Source organism: Tachyglossus aculeatus, chromosome X3 (genome assembly GCF_015852505.1).
Source record: "Tachyglossus aculeatus isolate mTacAcu1 chromosome X3, mTacAcu1.pri, whole genome shotgun sequence".
Classification (NCBI taxonomy): domain Eukaryota; kingdom Metazoa; phylum Chordata; class Mammalia; order Monotremata; family Tachyglossidae; genus Tachyglossus; species Tachyglossus aculeatus.
In genome coordinates this window covers 1,575,650-1,595,164 of record NC_052099.1, presented here as the reverse complement: position 1 = coordinate 1,595,164, position 19,515 = coordinate 1,575,650, and the positions used below count along the sequence as shown (strand labels likewise).

Genomic DNA, 19,515 nt, shown 5'->3' with positions numbered 1-19,515 from the left:
CTACCAACTCTGTAGTATTGTGCTCAGTAAATGCCACTGATGGGTACTGCTTCGGAGAAGCAGTGTGGCTTAGTGGCAAGAGCCCGGGCTTGGGAATCAGAGGACGTGGGTTCTAATCTCAGCTCTGCCACTTGTCTGCTGTGTGACATTGGGCAACCGCTTGACTTCTCTGTGCTTCAATCACCTCATCTGGAAAATGGGGATTAAGAGCGTGAGCCCCACGTGGGACAACCTTATTACCTTGTATCTACCCCAGTGCTTAGGAGAGTGCTTGGCACATAGTAAGTGCTTAACAAATATCATCCTCCTCATTATTATTATTATTATTGATAAACACAGGCAGCAATGATGATAGTGGTAAGAGTGGTAACCATTCATGAAGAATGGTGGGAAAGTTATGCGACAGGGATGCTATTTGCATGCGAGTCATATTTGGTTGGATTCCCTGTGGGCCTGGGTGCCCCTTCAGCTGAGAAAGGAATCCTGGCTCAATGGAAAGAGCACGGGCTTGGAAGTCAGAGGTTCAAATCCCGGCTTCGCCAATTGTCAGCTGTGTGACCTTGGGTAAGTCACTTAACTTCTCTGTGCCTCAGTTGCCTCACCTGTAAAATGGGGATTAAGACTGTAAGCCCCATGTGGGACACCCTGATCCCCTTGTAATCTGCCCCAGCGCTTAGAACAGTGCTTTGCACATAGTAAGCGCTTAACAAATTTCATCCTCATCATCATCATCCTTCGTGGATTATCCTTCGGGGCTAATCCTGGATGGTTAAAACGAGGACCCGTCTATGTCAGAAGGACTCCAGTAGGGGGCAGTAGGAACCCACGCTTGGATTCCTACCTCTGTGACTTCCAAGTTTTCATTCCTCATCTGGGATGTGCCCTGGATAGCCCTGTGAAGATTCGGAAAGACGGCTCTCTCTTTCAGAGACACCAGACTCCACCAGGAAAAATGAAATTCATCTTGCCCCAGAGGAACACCTCCACTGCCAGTGACCCAATTCTGGAAGTGGTCGGCCCTCCATGTTAAACCCTGTCCCTCACAGCTAAATCAGATCGGGCTTTCATTTCGCGAGAGCAAGATGGTTCCCAGAGAGGAAGTGTACCACACCCGTAAAGTACTGTACCGTACTGTACTCGGGCAGAGGGTGGGTGCTTATACGAGAGGGAGGATCATGAGAAGCAGCCAAACCGATCGCACCATCAACTCAGGCTAGTTCTGTTGACGATGATTTTAAACCATCCTCAAAAAGAGGGCTGCATACCGCAGGAAACAGCAAGGGTGGAGGGGGGGGGCTCTTTCTGCTGCCCCAGAACAATGAGCCAGTTCTCCTGCTGTCTAAATTTATCCCTCAGTGGTGAGTTAGTCACTTTGGAAGAATCATTAACTCTTTCAGGCCAATAGGGCACTGCCCATGAATCCCTAGCTTCGCACTGTTGCAGGAGCACCATCGGCAGCGATGCCCTAAAATGGTCTCCAGAAGGTCTGAAAGAGTTTCTGCTCCTCTCAAAAGTGCCTCTCTTTCTCCCAGGGAGATAGGCACTTCGGGAGGAGCAGTAATTTCTTCAGTGGGAGTGGGTGTGACGGTGGGAAAACTCTGTTCATTGTTCCTGTTGCTGAGTCACTGAAAACCCAACCCCATTCCCAAGAGCAGGGCACTTCCCCAAGGTAGTCATTAACAGGGCTCAGACTTGCCAGAGGCTCACAAAATCACAGCTTCTGTCCCATTTTTTAGATGCGTTAACCCTTCTGGGAAGGAAAGACGCTCAAAAACGTGCCCTTGCTGGCGGGCGGCAAAGGGGAATCTGGTATTTCTCTCCAGCTCTCGAACCTGATTCCTGCCCTGGAATTGACCATTTTGTTCCCAAACCTTCCGCAGGGTACATGCCACCTTCTTAGGATATCTCGGTAACCAGAAAATAATCTTGAATAATTGATCATCTTGACTATCAAAGCTCGTGCCGATTTTGACCAAAAGCTTCTGGGCAATATTTGGAATCAGTTACAGTGCTTTGAAATTAAGCAGGGATAAAACATAAACAACCACCGGAAACTCCATTGAGGTAAAAGGACTTGATTCAGCAGCCTTAGTGGGGTTAACAGAACAGTGAGAAATGTACACGTGGTGATGTCTCACCTATTAACAGCTGTGAATCAGCCTGCAGACGGTACCAGGTGTTCTCTAAAACCACACTGTGGCACTTATCCATCATTCTGAGTCATGGCAATGCAATATACTGACCCTCTTCTAGGAGCCGCTTTTTTTTTTTAAATGGTATTTGCTAAGCACTTACTCTGTGCTAGACACTGTACTAAGCACTGAGGAAGGTACAAGCTAACCTTGTTGGACACAGTCCATGTCCCACGTGGGGCTCACAGTCTTAATCCTCATTTTACAGATGAGGTAACTGAGGCACAGGGAACTTAAGTGAGCTGCCCAAGGTCACACAGCAGACGAGTGAGAGAACTGGTATTAGAAGTCAGGTCTTTCTGATTCCCAGGCCCGTGCTCTGTCCACTGAGCAACGCTGCTTCTCAACTTCAGAGTGGTTCTGCTAGTGAATCAGAAACCTTTACTCAAGTGTAATCCTAAAAACCTCCAGGCCTGATTCAGGCAAGTTAGGAATAGAATGATTCCGCTTTCAGCCGGGACTTCGACAAGCATTCAAGAGGCTCTACGGGATCAGCTCTAGCTGTCACGACTCTCAAACTTTCAAATGATTTGGTTCACTGCTTAAAATCTATGTTAGCTCAGGGGGGTGAAGCAAGTTGGCTGGCTCTCCATCAGACTAAGGCAGAGGTGATGTTGCGTGATGCGGATACATGTTGTTACCATAGAGACCGGGCACTTCTGTGAATCATTGCCCAGAAATGAACCCAGTTCAGCCGCAGGGTTAGGAGGACCTAAATCCAGGGGTGCCGTAAGGTGGGAGTTCCAATGACCGTGATGTTTGCTGCCAGTTCTCGGCTGATAAAGCTCCGGCCTGGCTCCTTTCAGCCACTGGGATTTGGGGTGGCACTCCACGGTGGAAAGAGGAACTATGAACTGATGTTTACCGTCTGTGAGCAAGCATTTGGGATTAACGTTTTTCAGGAACTGAAGAGTGAGTTTTTCTTGGCTGGGGCTATTCACTGCGTATCCAGAAGAATGTGAAAATCAAAGATAAGAGTAAACATCCTAGGGAAATCTACTAAATAGGGGAAGGCAGAGAGATACAATTTAACCCTGTTCATTTCATAATGATAGGGGAAGTGGCAGTGGTTGTCGGGAGAGGGGAGAGCCATAGGGGTGTAGCCAGAGAGAAGCTGCCAAGGGAACGTGGAGAGATAAAAGACGGTGGTGAGGGGCTGACCGGGCTGTAGAGAACTCAGTTTTTCAGGCTCCTAGTCAGCGCTCCTAATGGGCCAGGGAACGACCAGTCCAGGGTGGTAAATCAAATCTCTTCCCAGCGCCTCATTCCTCCCTGAAGCTCCCAGGGATTAGCTCTTTTTCTGGCTTTCTCCCCAGTCCTTCCAATGCAGAGGAGGCGAACAGAAGGGAAAAGTGAGTGGGAAAAGGGGAAGGGGTAACCAGAGATAGATGAGAGGGGACAAGGAAAACAAGAGGTGGGGGACGAGAGAGCAAAGGAAAAACGGGAGAGAGGGCTAGGGATAAATGGGAGGGAGCTGATCTTCTCCTCCTCCTCCTCCTCTGCTCCCACCCTACCACCTTCCCTACCAACTCCCATTTTACACCACCACTGCCCAGCGTGAATAGTAGTGGGCAGCAGCAAGGAGGAGCACAGGTCGCCGGGCATTGGCAAGTCGGTCAGTCTGTGTGTTTATAGAGCGCTGTCTGTGTGCAGAGCTCTATACTAAACACTTGGGAGAGTACAACGTAACCATAAATAGATGCATTCCCTGCCCACAACGAGCTTACAGTCTAGAGGGGGAGACAGACATCAATATAAATAAATAAATAAATAAATAAATTGCAGATATGTAAATAATAATAATAATAATAATAATAATAATAATAATAATAAGTAGAAGCAGCATGGCTTAGTGGAAAGAGCCCGGGCTGGGGAGTCAGAGGTCATGGGTTCTAATCCCTGCTCCTTCACTTGTCTGCTGTGTGACTTTGGCAAATCTCTTAACTTCTCTGTGCCTCAGTCTGCATCAGATATTTAAGAGACATCTATAAGACTGTGTTGAAAATACAACTGAGACTTTTTCCTCTTGGCTGGGTCATCACAACACTATGTTAGGAAATATTTGGACAGTGTTAACAGCCATTGGAAAACATTTAATACATATTTACTATTCTTTTTATTTTGTTAATGATGCGCATATAGCTTTAATTCTATTTGTTCTGACAATTTTGACACCTGTCTACATGTTTTGTTTTGTTGTCTGTCTCCCCCTTCTAGACTGTGAGCCCGTTGTTGGGTAGGAACCGTCTCTATATGTTGCCAACTTGTACTTCCCAAGCGCTTAGTACAGTGCTCTGCACACAGTAAGTGCTCAGTAAATACGATTGAATGAATGAATGTATGACCTCATCTGTAAAATGGGGATTGAGACTATGAGCCCCATGTGGGACAACCTGATTACCTTGTATCTAACCCAGCACTTAGAACAGTGCTTGGCACGTAGTAAGTGCTTAACAAATGTGGCTCAGCGGAAAGAGCACGGGCTTTGGAGTCAGAGGTCATGGGTTCAAATCCCGGCTTCGCCAATTGTCAGCTGTGTGACTTTGGGCACGTCACTTAACTTCTCTGTGCCTCAGTGACCTCATCTGTAAAATGGGGATTAAGACCGTGAGCCCCCTGTGGGACAACCTGATCACCTTGTAACCTCCCCAGCGCTTAGAACAGTGCTTTGCACATAGTAAGCGCTTAATAAATGCCATTAAAAAAATCAAATACCATCATCATCATTATTATTCCTACAAGGCCGCAGGAACCAAGCCACACCAACACCTCTAATGCCAGCACCTCTGATGTGCCTAAACTGGGGCACATTCCCTAGGGCGGAACTCTGCGTTACCGGAGAACGACTGCATCCCTCGGCAGACCGGCCGTCGTTCTCGCTTTGCATAAAACAGTTAAGGACCATCCCTTGGTGTGAAGATGTCAGGATAACTTTTCCGCTTCATGAACAAGTTCGGTCATGGATACAGAGGGCCCAGCCCTGATCATAAGTGGCAGCTTCTGATGAATCACATGTTCCCTTCCCATTCTCAGGGCATGATGCCATCTGTGCCACTGAAGATGCCCTCCCCGGCACATGAAAATGAAAGCCATAGCCTTCCAGGAAAGCGAGCTAGCCCGCAGCTGTGCAACGCCTATTCCTGACCAATGAGTTCTTTCCAGTAAAGGGTGGGGTCGCATCGCAGAGGACAGGAAGTCCAAAGTTCAGATACCCATTTTCGTAATGATTCCTTCTGGGGCCACAGACAGGCTACTTAACCACTCTGCCTTGGCTTCTCCGCACATAAAATAAGGGGACTAGACAGAGCTCCCTTACAAGCGGGTTGCGAGGATTAATTACCTTGGGTTTCTACAGCGCTTACATGTGGAAAGTGCAGGAGGCGGTACTTACCGCCTCTTGCTGGTGTCATTTTAGTGTCATTACGCGGTGTCACTTTGGATGAATTAACCATTCTCGAGAGTTTATAACTATCGTTTCTCCCCTCCCTGACCTCAGTCACACTGCCAACCTCAAAGCAGGAGGCAGGGACATTTAAACCACCCTAGAAACTCAGAACCAAACTAGATTTTTCTTCGTAAACATGAGGTGCCACCTTCTTCACCACTATTTAAGAATAACCATTGTGGAATCTGTTAAGAACTTACTCTGCCCCCAGTTCAGGGGTAGATACAAGATAAACGAGTCAAATACAGCCCCTTTCCCATGGATTAATTGGTTGTCCCACACTCAAACTGGAAGGGAGAACAGGCATTTAATGTCCATTTTACAGGTGAGGAAACGGAGGCACGGAGAAGTTAAGTGACTTGCCCAAAGTCCTCTGATTCCCAGGCCCATGCTCTTCTATTTCTCATCCTGCAGGCCACTGCCCATCTTCAAGGCGCTCCTAAAATCACATCTTCTCCAGGAGCCCTTCCCCGATTAACCGCTCGTCTCCCTAAGTTCCATGCCCCTTCAGCACTTCTGGGCTACCTGAGCCCTTGTGCATTTACAATCTCCTGTGGCATGTCTGGACATATCTTACATTCCCTTACTCTCCTACTACAACCCAGCCAGCACACTTTGTTCTCCTGATGCTACCCTTCTCACTGCACCTCATTCTCATCTATCTCGTCACTGACCTCTCGCCCACATCCTGCCTCTAGCCTGGAACACCCTCTCTCCTCATATCAGACAGATAATTGCTCTCCCCCACTTCAAAGCCTTATTGAAGGCACATCTCCTCCAAGAAGCCTTCCCTGACTAAGCCCTCATCTCCTCTCCTCTCATTCCCTTCTGCAGCACCCTGACTTGCTCCCTTCATTCCCCCTTCTAGACTGTGAGCCCGCTGTTGGGTAGGGACCGTCTCTATATGTTGCCAACTTGTACACCCCAAGCGCTTAGTACAGTGCTCCGCACACGGTAAGTGCTCAATAAATACAATTGAATGAGTGAATGAATCCTCCCTCCCAACCCCACAGCACATATGTATATATTCATATAATCATTGAATCGTATTTATTGAGCACTTACTGTGTGCAGAGCACTGTACTAAGTGCTTGGAAAGTACAATTCAGCAACAGAGACAATCCCTGCCCACAATGGGCTCACAGTCTAGAAGGGAGGAGACAGACATCAAAACAAGTAAACAGACATCAATAGCATCAGTATAAAGGAATAGAATTATAGATATATGCACCTCATTAATAAAAATAAATAGATTTACAAATATGCACATATATACACACAAGTGCTGTTGGGTGGGGAGGGGGTAGAGGGAGCGAGTGGGCATGATGGGGAGGGGAGGGGGAGCAGAAGAAAAGGGGGCTTAGTCCAGGAAGGCCTTCTGGAGGAGGTGAGCTCTCAGTAGGGCTTTGAAGGGGGAAGTGTGTTATTTTGGCAGATTTTAGGAGGGAGGGCATTCCAGGCCAGAGGTAGGACGTGGGCCAGGGGTCAACGGAGGGATAGGAGAGAACGAGGCACAGTGAAAAGATTAGCCCCAGAGGAGCAGAGTGTGTGGGCTGGGCTGTGGAAGGTGAGAAGGGAGGTGAGGTAGGAGGGGGCACGGTGATGGAGAGGTTTGAAGCCATTAGTGAGGAGTTTTCGCTTGATATGGAGGTTGTTAGGCAACCACTGGAGATTTGGGAGGAGGGGAGTGACATGCCCAGAATGTTTCTGTAGAAAGATAATCCAAGCAGCAGAGTGAAGTATAGACTGGAGTGGGGAGAGACAGGAGGTTGGGAAATCAGAAAGGATGCTGATGCAGTAATCCAGTTGGGATATAATGAGTGATTGTATTAACATGGTAGTGGTTTGGATGGAGAGGAAAGGGCAGATCTTGGCGATGTTATGAAGGTGAGACCGACAGGTTTTGGTGACTGTGCAGGGTGAATGAGAGAGCGGAGTCAAGGATGACACCAAGGTTGCGGGCTTGTGTGACAGGAAGGATGGTAGTGCTGGCCACAATCTGTTATTTATTTATTTACTTATTTATTTATTTATTTATTTGTGCATATTATTTCCTGTCTCCCCCTCTAGACTGTGAGCATGTTGTGGGCAGGGAATGTATCTGTTTGTTGTTATATTGTACTCTCCCAAGTACTTAGTATAGTGCTTTGCACACTGTAAGCGTGCAACAAATACAAATAGACGAATGAATGAATTCCCTATCACTTAAGCACTAATTCATACACATATCCCCTTAGCCTTCTTCCTCCTATCTGTAAATTATTTTAATATCTGTCTCCCTCTTGTTGTAAGGTAAGCTCTTTGAGGTCAGGAACCATGCCTACTAATGCTATTCTACCCTCCCAAGTGCTTACTTAGTGCCGTGCTCTGACACAGTAGATGCTCCATTCATTCATTCATTCATATTTATTGAGCGCTTACTGTATGCAGAGCATTGTACTAAGTGCTTGGGAAGTACAAGTTGACGACATATAGAGACGGTCCCTACCCAACAACGGGCTCACAATCTAGAGGGATGAGGGGAGGAGAATGGGGGTGTGAAAAGGGGGCGGGAGGAAGGGGGTAAAGAAGGTCTGGGAGAGGAGAAAGGGGTGTGTGAAAGAATAATGGGGTGTAAAAAAAACTGAGCAGAAGAGGGTGTGAAAAGGAGCTGGAGGAGAGAGGAATGGGGGTGTGAAAAGGGGCTGAGGAGAGGGGAATAGGGGTGTGGAAAGGATCTGGGGGAGAGGGGAATGGGGGTGTGAAAAGGGGCTGGGGAATGGGGGTGTGAAAAGGGGCTGGGGAAAGAGGGGACTGGGGGTGTGAAAAGGGACTGGGGAAAGAGGGGAATGGGGGTGTGAAAAGGGACTGGGGAAAGAGGGGAATGGGGGTGTGAAAAGGGGCCTGGGGGGTGAAAAGGGGCTGGGGGAGAGGGGACTGGGGGTGTGAAAAGGGGCTGGGGAAAGAGGGGAATAGGGGTGTGAAAAGGGGCTGGGGAAAGAGGGGAATAGGGGTGTGAAAAGGGGCTGGGGGAGAGGGGAATGGGGGTGTGAAAAGGGGCTGGGGAAAGAGGGGAATGGGGGTGTGAAAAGGGGCTGGGGGAGAGGGGAATGGAGGGGTGAAAAGGGGCTGGGGAGGAAGAAGGCGGTGGTGGGGGGATCGGGGGTCTAGGTGTCTGGGTGCGCTCCCCTGGCCCTTTACGCAACACTGGGGAAACCGGGACTTAAACACTCCATAAACACTATTAATCAATAAATTAATTGTTGGACTAGGCCATAAGGAAGGAGAGGCCCACATTAGCATCACCTTACTATTAAACAGTGAGGAGAGAGTGAAGGTGGAGACGAAGGAGGGAAGACCAAACTGCCTGAGCCCCAGATAATAGGCCCAGCTTGATGGAAGACGGCAACAATAAGTATCCGTATCCATCTCTCTCTCTTTGCCTTTTCCTCCTTTTCCCCTTTGCTGTCTTCCTCTCATCTCTTCCCTTTCTTCTTCCCCCACTTTTTCCTTCTCACTCTCCCTTCTCTCAACCCCCACCCCTTTTGGCCTCATCCCATATTTGGGTCACCTTATTTTGCAGGGCAAATGTGGACCAAAAGAGCTAAGGAGGAATGATGTGCAATCCCATACCCCAAAGGCTTTTAAGAAGAGGAGACTTATGGCAAACGATGAAGAATCATATCTCGGACAGAATTTAAAAGATATTATGCACCTGGTTCTCCTCCAAGAGAGTGGCACTCTGTCGAAAAGGAAAATGCGTGAAATAGTACCCACCCTTGGAGACACTGAGCAAATAGGCACTGACGGTTTCTTTGATAATGGGTCACGTGGAACTCAAACAGGCTTGCATTGGTGGAAGAACATTCCCTAAATTACTGGTTGAGTTCCAGCCAAAATGCAGAGAAATTGCTCAGTAAATACCATTGGTTGATTGATTAAACACAAATTGAAAACACAACTTATGGCAGAGGTGAGTCTATTTAGATAGTAGCTGGAGGAGGAGGAGCATATATTGAGCACACACTTGGCGCAGTACACTGTACTAGTACAGAATAACAAAGTGACATGTTCCTTTCCCACAGGGAGCTTGCACTCTAATGGGGAAGACAAACATAAAGCCATTTACAACTAGAATGGTCAAAATAAAGAAATGGAGCAGGCCTACATTCATCATTATCTTTCCTATTGGAAAATGGTGCGACTGTTGAAATGCTCTCCACGCGTAAGTGTGGCAAAACAGAGTCATCAGTGATGGAAAGTTAGTTCTGTACTGTGAGAAGTTATAATGATTGTTCTTGGCTACAGCTATTGCTTTTTGCCAATGGCAGCACCAGTCTCGTCTATCGATCCAACCACAGCTTCACTCAAAGAGAATAATATTCTCCGGAGTGATGCATGCCGGTCTCACCAGAGTCCACTGCAAACGGCCACTGTGTGAGACGGTGCTTCTCTCTGTTTCTCAAGCATCTGTCCAGCCCTTCTTGCTGGGGAGGCCCCTTTAAGCCATGGTTTGGATGTTCTGTCTCTGCCATTCTTGGCACACATCCCACTCAGCAGAGCTGTGTTGCTGTGGGCGTTACGTCCAGGCTGATGATAAGTCTCTTATAAGATATATAGGTGTAGAAGAAGAAGAAGAAGAAGAATTAGAAGTGTGGAGAAGCAGCGTGGCCTAATGGAGCACAGTCCTGGAAGTCAGTAGGACCAGGGTTCTAATCCCAGCTCCACCACATGTCTGCTGTGTGACCTGGGGTAAGTCACTTCACTTCTCTGGGCCTCACAGTAAGCACGTAACAATTACCTTAAAAACAACTGTGACTTGTTCTCTGTTGCTTCTTCTTCAGATGGGGAGCATGGGGTTAGGCCTGTGTGTCTGGGAAATAAGTTGTGGTCTTGATTGGAGGCAGGGATCTGCAGGCGCCAGTAACCACCCTGCTAGAAGCCCCCTAACCCATGCCATAGGGGTTCTGATGACTGCAGATAGGCCACCTGTTGCCCTGCCCCACCCTCCCTCTGACCACCCCCACGTCGAGGATGAGAACAAGGAAGGTTTCAGAATGGCTCTGGTGAGTATAGGCAAGGCTTCCTGTTTCCTGTCTTCACCTGCCAGAAAAAAAAGCCACGTCCTCAGCTCTGGCAGCTTAACGAAGAAGATCAGGTGGCAAAGCCTGATACAATCCATCGGTAGGATTTATTGAGTGCTTACTCTATGCAAAGAGCACTGAACTAAGTGCTTAGGAGAGTACAGTGAATTCAAGTTGGAAGGTAAGATCCCTGCCTTTAAGGATCTTACAATCTAGTGGGGGAGACAGATGTTAAAATAAGTTACAGAGAGGGGAAGCAGCAGAATATAAAGTTAGGTCCATAAATGCTCTGTGTGAGGAGGAAGGGATAGTGGCGAAATGCTTAGATGACACAGAAGTAGTGAACTGTCAGTGGTGGGTAATTAAACCAGTGAGGGGTTCATTAAACCAAGCCTCTTGGAGGAGATGTGATGATAGATGGATTTAGAAGATGGGGAGAGCAGTAGTCTGCTGGATGTGAAGGATGAGTGAGTCCCAGGCATGAGAGAGGATGTGAGCAAAGAACTCGGTAGTGAGAGAGATGAGAACTAAGCACAGTGATGAGATTGGTATTAGAGGAGGGCAGAGTGTGGGCTGGCTTGTAGAGGGAGAGGAGAGAGACTAGGTTGGGGAGAGAGGAGCGAGGCTGGGTTGGGAGGAGAGAGGAATGGTCAGGAGGGATTGCCTGATGCAGAGAAGAATGGGAAGGCACTGGAGGTTTTGGAGGACTGGGGAGACATGTTTTAGAAAAATGATCTGAGAAGCAGAGTGAAGTCTGGAGTGGAGAGGGTCAAGGCTGGAGGCAGGGAGGGCACTGAGAAGGCTGATGCAGTAATCTCAATGAGATATGACAAGTACTTGAATAAGCATCATTCATTCATTCACTCATTCAATCGTATTTATTGAGCAGTGTGCAGAGCACTGTACTAAGCACTTGGGAAGTACAAGTTGGCATCATGGCAGTTTAGATGGAAATAATAATAATAATTATTATTATGGTGTTTGTTAAGTGCTTACTATGTGCCGAGCACTATTCTAAGCACTGGGGTACATACAAGGTATTCAGGTTGTCCCATATGGGGCTCACAGTCTTAATCACCATTTTACAGATAAGGGAACTGAGGCACAGAGAAGTGAAGTGGCTTGCCCAAAGGTTCTAGAGATGTTGTGAAGGAAAAACTGACAGGACTTGATGACAGACTGAATAAGGAGGGAGGGAGGGAGGGAGGGACAGAGAGAGAGAGAGAGAGAGACAGAGAGACAGAGAGACAGAGAGACAGAAGAGTTAAGTATAATGAAAGACATGGAGGGGACCCATCCCTTCTAGACTGTGAGCCCGCTGTTGGGTAGGGACCGTCTCTATATGTTGCCAACTTTTACTTCCCAAGCGCCTAGTAAGTGCTCTGCACACAGTAAGCGCTCAATAAATACAATTGAATGAATGAATACTAAGTGGTTTGCTCAAGATGTGGGGGAATCAGAACCCCAGTTTAATTGAGGAAAAGTATGAGGATTAAAGAATGCTTGCATTTTGCTAGGATTTCTTTTATATCCATTTGACCATGTACTGATGTCATCTTATGTTCAATGTAAGTAATTCTATTAGTCAGTCAATCATATTTATTGAGTGCTTACTGTGTGTGGAGCACTGTACTTGGGAGAGTACAGGATAATGATATAATGGACACATTCCCCACCCACAACCAGCTTACAGTCTAGAGGAGGAGACGGACATTAATATAAATAAATAAATTACAGATGTGTACATAAGTGTCGTGGGGCTGGGAAGGGGGATGAATAAAGTGTGTAAGTCAGGATGATGCAGAAGGGAGTGGGAGAAGAGGAAAGGAGGGCTTAGTCAGGGAAGGCCTCTTGGAGGTGATGTGCCTTCAATAAGGCTTTGAAGTAGTGGAGTGATTGTCTGTCGGTTATGAGGAGGAAGGAAGATCCAGGCCAGAAGCAGGACATGGGCGGGAGGTCAGCGGTGCGATAGATGAAACTGAGGTACAGTGAGAAGGTTAGCATTAGAGGAGCAGAGTGTGCGGGCAGGGTAAGAGAGTAGCACCGTGAGGTAGGATTGCTATTTAAGAGATTGTATATTGATAAGTAATAATAATAATGATAATGTTGGTATTTGTTAAGCGCTTACTATGTGCCAAGCACTGTTCTAAGCGCTGGGATAGATACAAGGAAATCAGGTTCTCCCACGTGGGGCTCACAGTCTTAATCCCCATTTTACAGATGAGGTCACTGAGGCAGAGAAGTTAAGTGACTTGCCCAAGGTCACACAGCTGACAGGTGGCGGAGCCGGGATTACAGTGAAAAGTACACACTTTTCACCTCTTCCTAATATAAAGAAGGGATGTCTGTGTGTTCAGAAACTGGGAACTGTCAATTCCAGTTGAGACCAGGCTAATTTGGAGGAGGGGTTGGGGTTCAGGGTTGGTTAGTGGAACCCCAAAAGATTTTCTTTCTGTTCACGGGCTAAATCTTTGAGACATCGTATGCCGGCCGTGATTTACCTATAAGCAGTGTGGTCTAATGGAAAGAGCACGGGCCTTGGAGTCAGTGGACCTGGGTTCGAATCCTGACTCCACCATTTGTTTTGAAAGGTATTTGTTGAGCGTTTACTATGTGCCAGGCACTTTATTAAGTGCTGGGGTAGATACAAGCTAATGAAGTTGGACACAGTGCGCGTCCCACCTGGAGCTCACAGTCTTGACCCCCATTTTACAGATGGGGTAACTGAGGCACAGAGGAGTTAAGTGACTTGCCCAAGGTCACACAGCAGATAAGTGACAGTCACCGGGGTTTCTAACTCCCAGGCCCATGCTCTACCCACTGGGCAACACTGCTTCTCACTTGCCTGCTGTGTGTCCCTGGATAAGTTATTTAACTTCTCTGTGCCTCAGTTCCCTCACCTGTCAAATGGGGATTCAATACTTGTTCTCCATCCTACTTGGAATGTGAGCCCCACACAGGACAGGGACTGTGTCCGACCCGATTGGAACTGTGTCCGACCTGATTAATCTGTATCTAGTACAGCAGCTGGTGCATACTAAGCACACTTAAAAAAATACCACTATTCTTATCATCTCACAGTAGACCAGCCAGCCGGAGCTTTCCACCAGAGTGGATTTCCCGGGCGAATATTGATGGTCTGCGTTGGGGGGGAGTCCTGGCCATCATAGATGGTGGCTACTCTGGCGAAGTGCAGGGGAGGTGGGTGTGGGGGAGAGGGCTGTGGAAGCCCCTCGGCCAAACTCCGAACTGCCCCCTTTGGGCTGTCACTCAGAGAGAGACGGAAAAATCCCACCCGCAAGCTTCCGAACCCGGTTGGCTCTTGCACTTACGAACAGGAGCTTCTCAGTGGACTTTAAAAAATGAGTGCAGTAAAATGTAGCATATTAACGCTACGATTCAGCACAGAAGTTGTTGAAGACCTAATGCAGATGGTCATGATTTGAAGGATGGCTGATCGTTAAAACACAGATGGGAGTCTCAAAGATGCCATCTGGTCCAACCCCCTGCCTCCAAAAAGGTCTAATGCCGAGCCTGGAGGCAGCAGGTAACCCCTTGGATTTTTCCGGATGGCTTCCCCACTTCTCCCTCCCTCAGCCCCTCCCTCAGACCCCTGTTGCCTAACCACTGCTCCTGGCACTGCTCCTGGTGCCACTTTCAGAATGCTGCCAGGAGGTCCCGAAACCAGTGGTCCGTGACTTCAGGGATGCAGCTGGGAGCCAGTGGGATGACTGAGGATGGACACGGACCACCCACCTCTAGCCCAGAAAAGCAGTCGTTAGGATGGGGGGGGGGGGGGGGCAGGGAGCTACCCTCTGACAACAGGGTCTGTCTTCCTACCCCCAGGCTCCCACCCACCCCCACGCCCGATGAGCTAGGCCCTGGCCGAAATCATCCCAGAAAGGATGCTTGTCTAACTTGTTTTTAATATCTCCAGAAGGAAGTTGAATCTGCTCAGCATTTAATGACCCTGATAGTCAAGAAGCCTTCCCTCACGTCACCCTCCCTGGCCCAGACCCTGATGTCTCACTGCAATTTCAGCCCAAGGAGAAACAGACCCTGTAGGAAGACTGTTTCCTGACGCTAAAGGGTTAAATTTGAAACATGCTCCAAAAACCAGCCCAACCGCGGCAGGGGTGGGGAATGAATGCAAACACATTTCCTTTCTCTTAAAAAACATAGTGCCAAAATTCGGTCTGCATCAGACCTTGTAAATATGCGACGGCTGGAGGGCTATTAATACACTCTGTTGCCTCCAGAGGTTTATTGTCCGTTGAAATATTTCCAGCCTCCTCGTGCGGCTACTTCCATGAGCAGCTGCTGAAAAAAGTCTGGGACGGCTTCAGCTGAAAATGTCTGGGATGGCTTCGTGGGAGGCGCGGGCCCATGGAGGAGCCATTTCTCTTCCATCTGGAGCTGCGCTAGACACGCCTGATTTAGCCGCACTGTTGGGCAAGAGGACTCCTAGCCCCCTCCTTCTCTGCACTCTGAACCCCCTGCTCCTCCTGGACCAGTTAACCCCTTCCTTACTCCTCTGCTGAAATGAGGGATAAGTCACTGGTGAGGAAGGAGTTTGTCCTCCCAAGCATTCTGGGAGAATGCCGAAGGCCTCGGGGTGCAGGGGAGAGGGAGAGACTGGGAGAGAGGGAGAGACAATTTAGACCACTGCAAATGGGACCGCCTACCTGCTTCCCAGCTTGCATCAACCATGGGGTTATTGCTGACCCCATGGTCAGTAATTCCAATCTGATCTTTTCTCATCTGTTTTTTTTTTCTTCTTGCTCCATTCACCTTTGACCCTTCTTTCTTATAGACCGGCAGACAGACCACAATAAAGACCAGTATCAATCAATCGATCCAGGGTATTTACTGAGCGCTTAGTGTGTGCAGACTCCTATACTAAGTGCTCGGGAGAAAATAATACAATAGAGTGGATAGACACGATCCTTGCCCTCAAGGAGTTTACAACCTACCAAATCTACCAGACTGAAGTGAGAGGAAAGGCTGAGTGCTTTGTCCACTTTCTTCCTTGTGGAAGACTTTAGTCTTTGGCCCCATGGCCCTCCATGACCCCAAGGACCCCAATGACCCTGAGGACCCACAGTCCTTTAGGCCAAGGCAAGGGATGAGGAAAGTATGCAGCCATTTGACAGAAATCTTTAACTTTAATTACTGGTTCAAAACCCCCTGGAGCCTTTCCTGATTCAAGTTTTACAGCTTTCAGCTACTCACGTGACCTTTCCCGAGAACAGCCCAAAGCCATTATTCAGACTGCTTGCCCAGGCTGTTCAGGTGGAAGGCCAATAGTCAGAGGATAGCGGGATCCCAAAGTTGAGAGTAGGCTGGACCCGGAGATAAGTCTCTTCCTGCCCTGGGATAGGGGATGTTGATCTAGAACTCACCTTCTGTGGCAGTCTGCTAGAGTTGGCAGTCTCGGGAGTTTGTTTCTCCATCTCTGGGCATGACTTGGCAGACCCTCGCTGCTTCGCAGGGGGCAGGAAGCTCTGAGGAGCAACACCTCTGTGACTGACAATCATATCACAGCAGGGTCCCAACTTTTCAGATGGTCGTTGAGATAAGCAAGCATCGCAGGGTGGCACCCAGCAAGGGGAAACAGTGCCTTTCCCAGCGCTCCTGTGATGTCCACCACTGGACACCTTCTAAGGACAAACTTCTCAAGATGGCTGCCACATGTGCACACACAAGAGCTGGTGAATAATAATAATAATAATGATATTTGTTAAGCGCTTACTATGTGCCGGGCACTGTACTAAGCGCTGGGGTGGAAATGAGCAAATTGGGTTGGACACAGTCCCGGTCCCACGTGGGGCTCACAGTCTCAATCCTCATTTTACAGATGAGGAAACCGAGGCACAGAGGAGTGAAGTGACTTGCCCAAGGTCACACAGCAGACAAGTGGCAGAGCCGGTATTAGAACCCCTGACCTTCTGTCTCCCAGGCCCGTGCTCTATCTAATACGCCGTGAGCGGAAGCGATCTTTGACTTCTCCAGCATTTCTCCACTCCCCTAGCATCATCATCAATCGTATTTATTGAGCGCTTACTATGTGCAGAGCACTGTACTAAGCGCTTGGGAAGTACAAATTGGCAACATATAGAGACAGTCCCTACCCAACAGTGGGCTCACAGTCTAAAAGTCTTAACCCCCATTTTACAGATGAGGTCACTGAGACACAGAGATGTTAAGTGACTTGCCCCACTAAAGTGAAAACATCTGACGAAGTTTCTTTACTTCTCTGTTTATTTATTAGACACCATTGGATGGCCAGCATTTCTCGCAACGTTACTTCTGGGCAGCTTCCCTGCCCCGGGGGGTGCTGGGTTTGGCGAGGCACCGCAATGTGGCCACTGCCTTCAGCCTGCTGTCTATCTACCTCAGGTTTTCAGCTCCTTCTTAAGCCGTTATTCCCCAGGCTGGTCCACCCTCCAGAGCTCTGGCAGTGGCGGGGGCAGCTGCTGCCCCCCACATCCCCTGGACCTCCTCTCTTCTCCCTCAGCTCTAACGCTACTCCTGCTACACCCATTTTATGGCAGCACCTTCAGAGAGGAAGAGGGAGAAGGCAGAGGGGCACCAGACTCCAATGTGACCACGCATGATGGGTGTGGGGGGGTGATTTTTCATTCATTAATTCAATCATATTTATTGAGCGCTTACTGTGCGAGCTAGGACAGGCTGTTCATGACACCGGATGTGGCCCTCCAGGATCGACTTGAGGGCAACTCTATGAATTCTCCCTTACAGCTTTGAAGAAAGCCGGCCCTCCCCTTTGAGCTAGAAAGATGCTAAGTGGGGGACTCAAGATGGCAGCTCTGCTCCTTGCCCTCTGCCAACAGCATGCGTACCCATATAGGGACCAGTGGGGTTCTCATTGTCCCCCCTCCCCCTCCCCCTCCCTCCTGGTGCCCGCGCAATCAGCAGGGATGCCGAGGCCGGACGGCCAGCCAAACTGGACAAGGAAGGGTAGTGCTCAGCCCCTCCAGGCTGGGCACGAAGGTTGAGGCAGTGCTTGGGCTCTCAGGGACCTCAGCGGAGAACACAAAAAATCTGGAACAAATGGGGCGTTTCAGAGTTCCCTCTGGAGAGACCCTCTAGGATGCAAAATCAGCATGCCTCCGCAAGACAGTGCATGTAGCAGTAGTAAAGAGTGGTGGTATTTATTAAACACTCACTATGCGTAAAGTACAATACAATGTTGTGACATGTAAATACCATTATTAAATACCATTATCATGCAGACTCTCAAAGACTTAGTCAAGACAGCCAAGAAATCCACTGATGTTATTTATTGAGTGTTTACTGTGTGCAGAGAAAAGAGACTCAATCTATATTCACTCGCTCTATATTTGACGCAGAGTGGCAAGGTCTTTTTTCTAGGAGATGGGAAGCATGGCCTTAGTAATAAAACATGGGCCCGAGAGTCAGAAGGACTTAGGTTCTAATTCCGACTCCACTACTTAATAATAATAATAATAATGGTATTTGTTAAGCGCTCACTATGTGCCAAGCACTGTTCAAAGCGCTGGTTTAGATACAAGGTAATCAGTTTGTCCCACGTGGGGCTCCCAGTCTTGCCCAGTCAGCTGTGTGACTTTGGACAAGTCACTTAACTTCTCTGTGCCTCAGTTATCTTATATGTAAAATGGAGACCAGTCAATCAATTAATCAATCACTCATATTTATCAAGTGCTTACTGTGTGCAGAACACTGTACTAAGGTCTTGGGAGAGTACAATACAACAGAATTAGCAGACACATTCCCTGCCCATAACAATCTTACAGTCTAGAGGGGGAGACAGACATAAATATGACTAAGACTGTGATACCCATGTGGGACATGGACTGTGCATCTGATTAGATTGTATCTACTCCGGCGCTTAGTACGGTTCCTGGCACATAATAAGTGCTTAAAAACGCCATTAAATAAAAAAAACCTCTTTGTGACCATTCTGGACAAAGTGCCTGATAATCTGTGTCCCTAAACTGCCCAGAAGAAAAGAAAATGGCAGAGTAAAATGATAATCATATTTTGGTATTTGTTAAGTGCTTACTATGTGTCAAGCACTAACCCAACTGCTGGGGTCAATACAAGATAATCAGATCAGACGCAGTCCCTGACCCACATAGGGCTCACACTAAGCTGGGAGGAGAACAGGTGTTAAATCCTATTTTACAGATGAAGGAACTGAGGCACAGAAAAGTTAAGTGACTTGCTGAAGGTCTGGAACAAATGGGGCGTTTCAGAGTTCCTTCTGGAGAGTGGAGAGTTCTCTGACTCTAAGGCCCAAGCTCTTCCCACCCAGTTCTTTCTTCACTTTCACTGCTAGAGCCACAAGAAAAAAAAAATTCTTTGTATTGGGTAGCCATGGTGCTGGTCACTAGCAGGAAGGGTTCTTACCGTCTCTTTTATCAGCCTTACCTAATCCAGATGAAAATCATTTTATTCTCTACTACTGAACCCCTTATCTGGGGGGAACCCAGCCTCCGCAACCCCTGTTGTTTTAGCAAAAAGCCTCCCCCGAAATGTGCTGAGGTCAGCACATGCCCAAACCCTTGGCTGGCATCCACAGAGATGAAGAATGGTAAAAACCTGAAAAAAAATCTACTCAACCCCGAATGTGGGTCTGTGACTTTTTGGGTAGACTCCTTTCCTCTACAAATACCTTCCGGACTCGGCCACTCAAACTCACCCACTGGTCTCCCTATCAGTCGAGAATTATCCATTGCTAAAACAGTAAAGGGCTCCCTGGAACCAACTCCTCCATCAAGAAATCTCTGGTTCCCCGCTGCAAAACTCC

The 19,515-nt window shown here is 48.1% G+C and overlaps 1 long non-coding RNA gene across 1 annotated transcript; it reads left to right on the top strand.

Moving 5' to 3' along the window:
• Nucleotides 1–2,976: 2,976 nt before the first annotated feature.
• On the top strand, nt 2,977–9,554 carry LOC119948944. Its single transcript, XR_005457061.1, has 3 exons — nt 2,977–3,104; nt 8,889–9,031; nt 9,200–9,554. It is a non-coding gene; the product is annotated as an uncharacterized LOC119948944 (long non-coding RNA).
• The last annotated feature ends 9,961 nt before the right edge of the window (nt 9,555–19,515 follow it).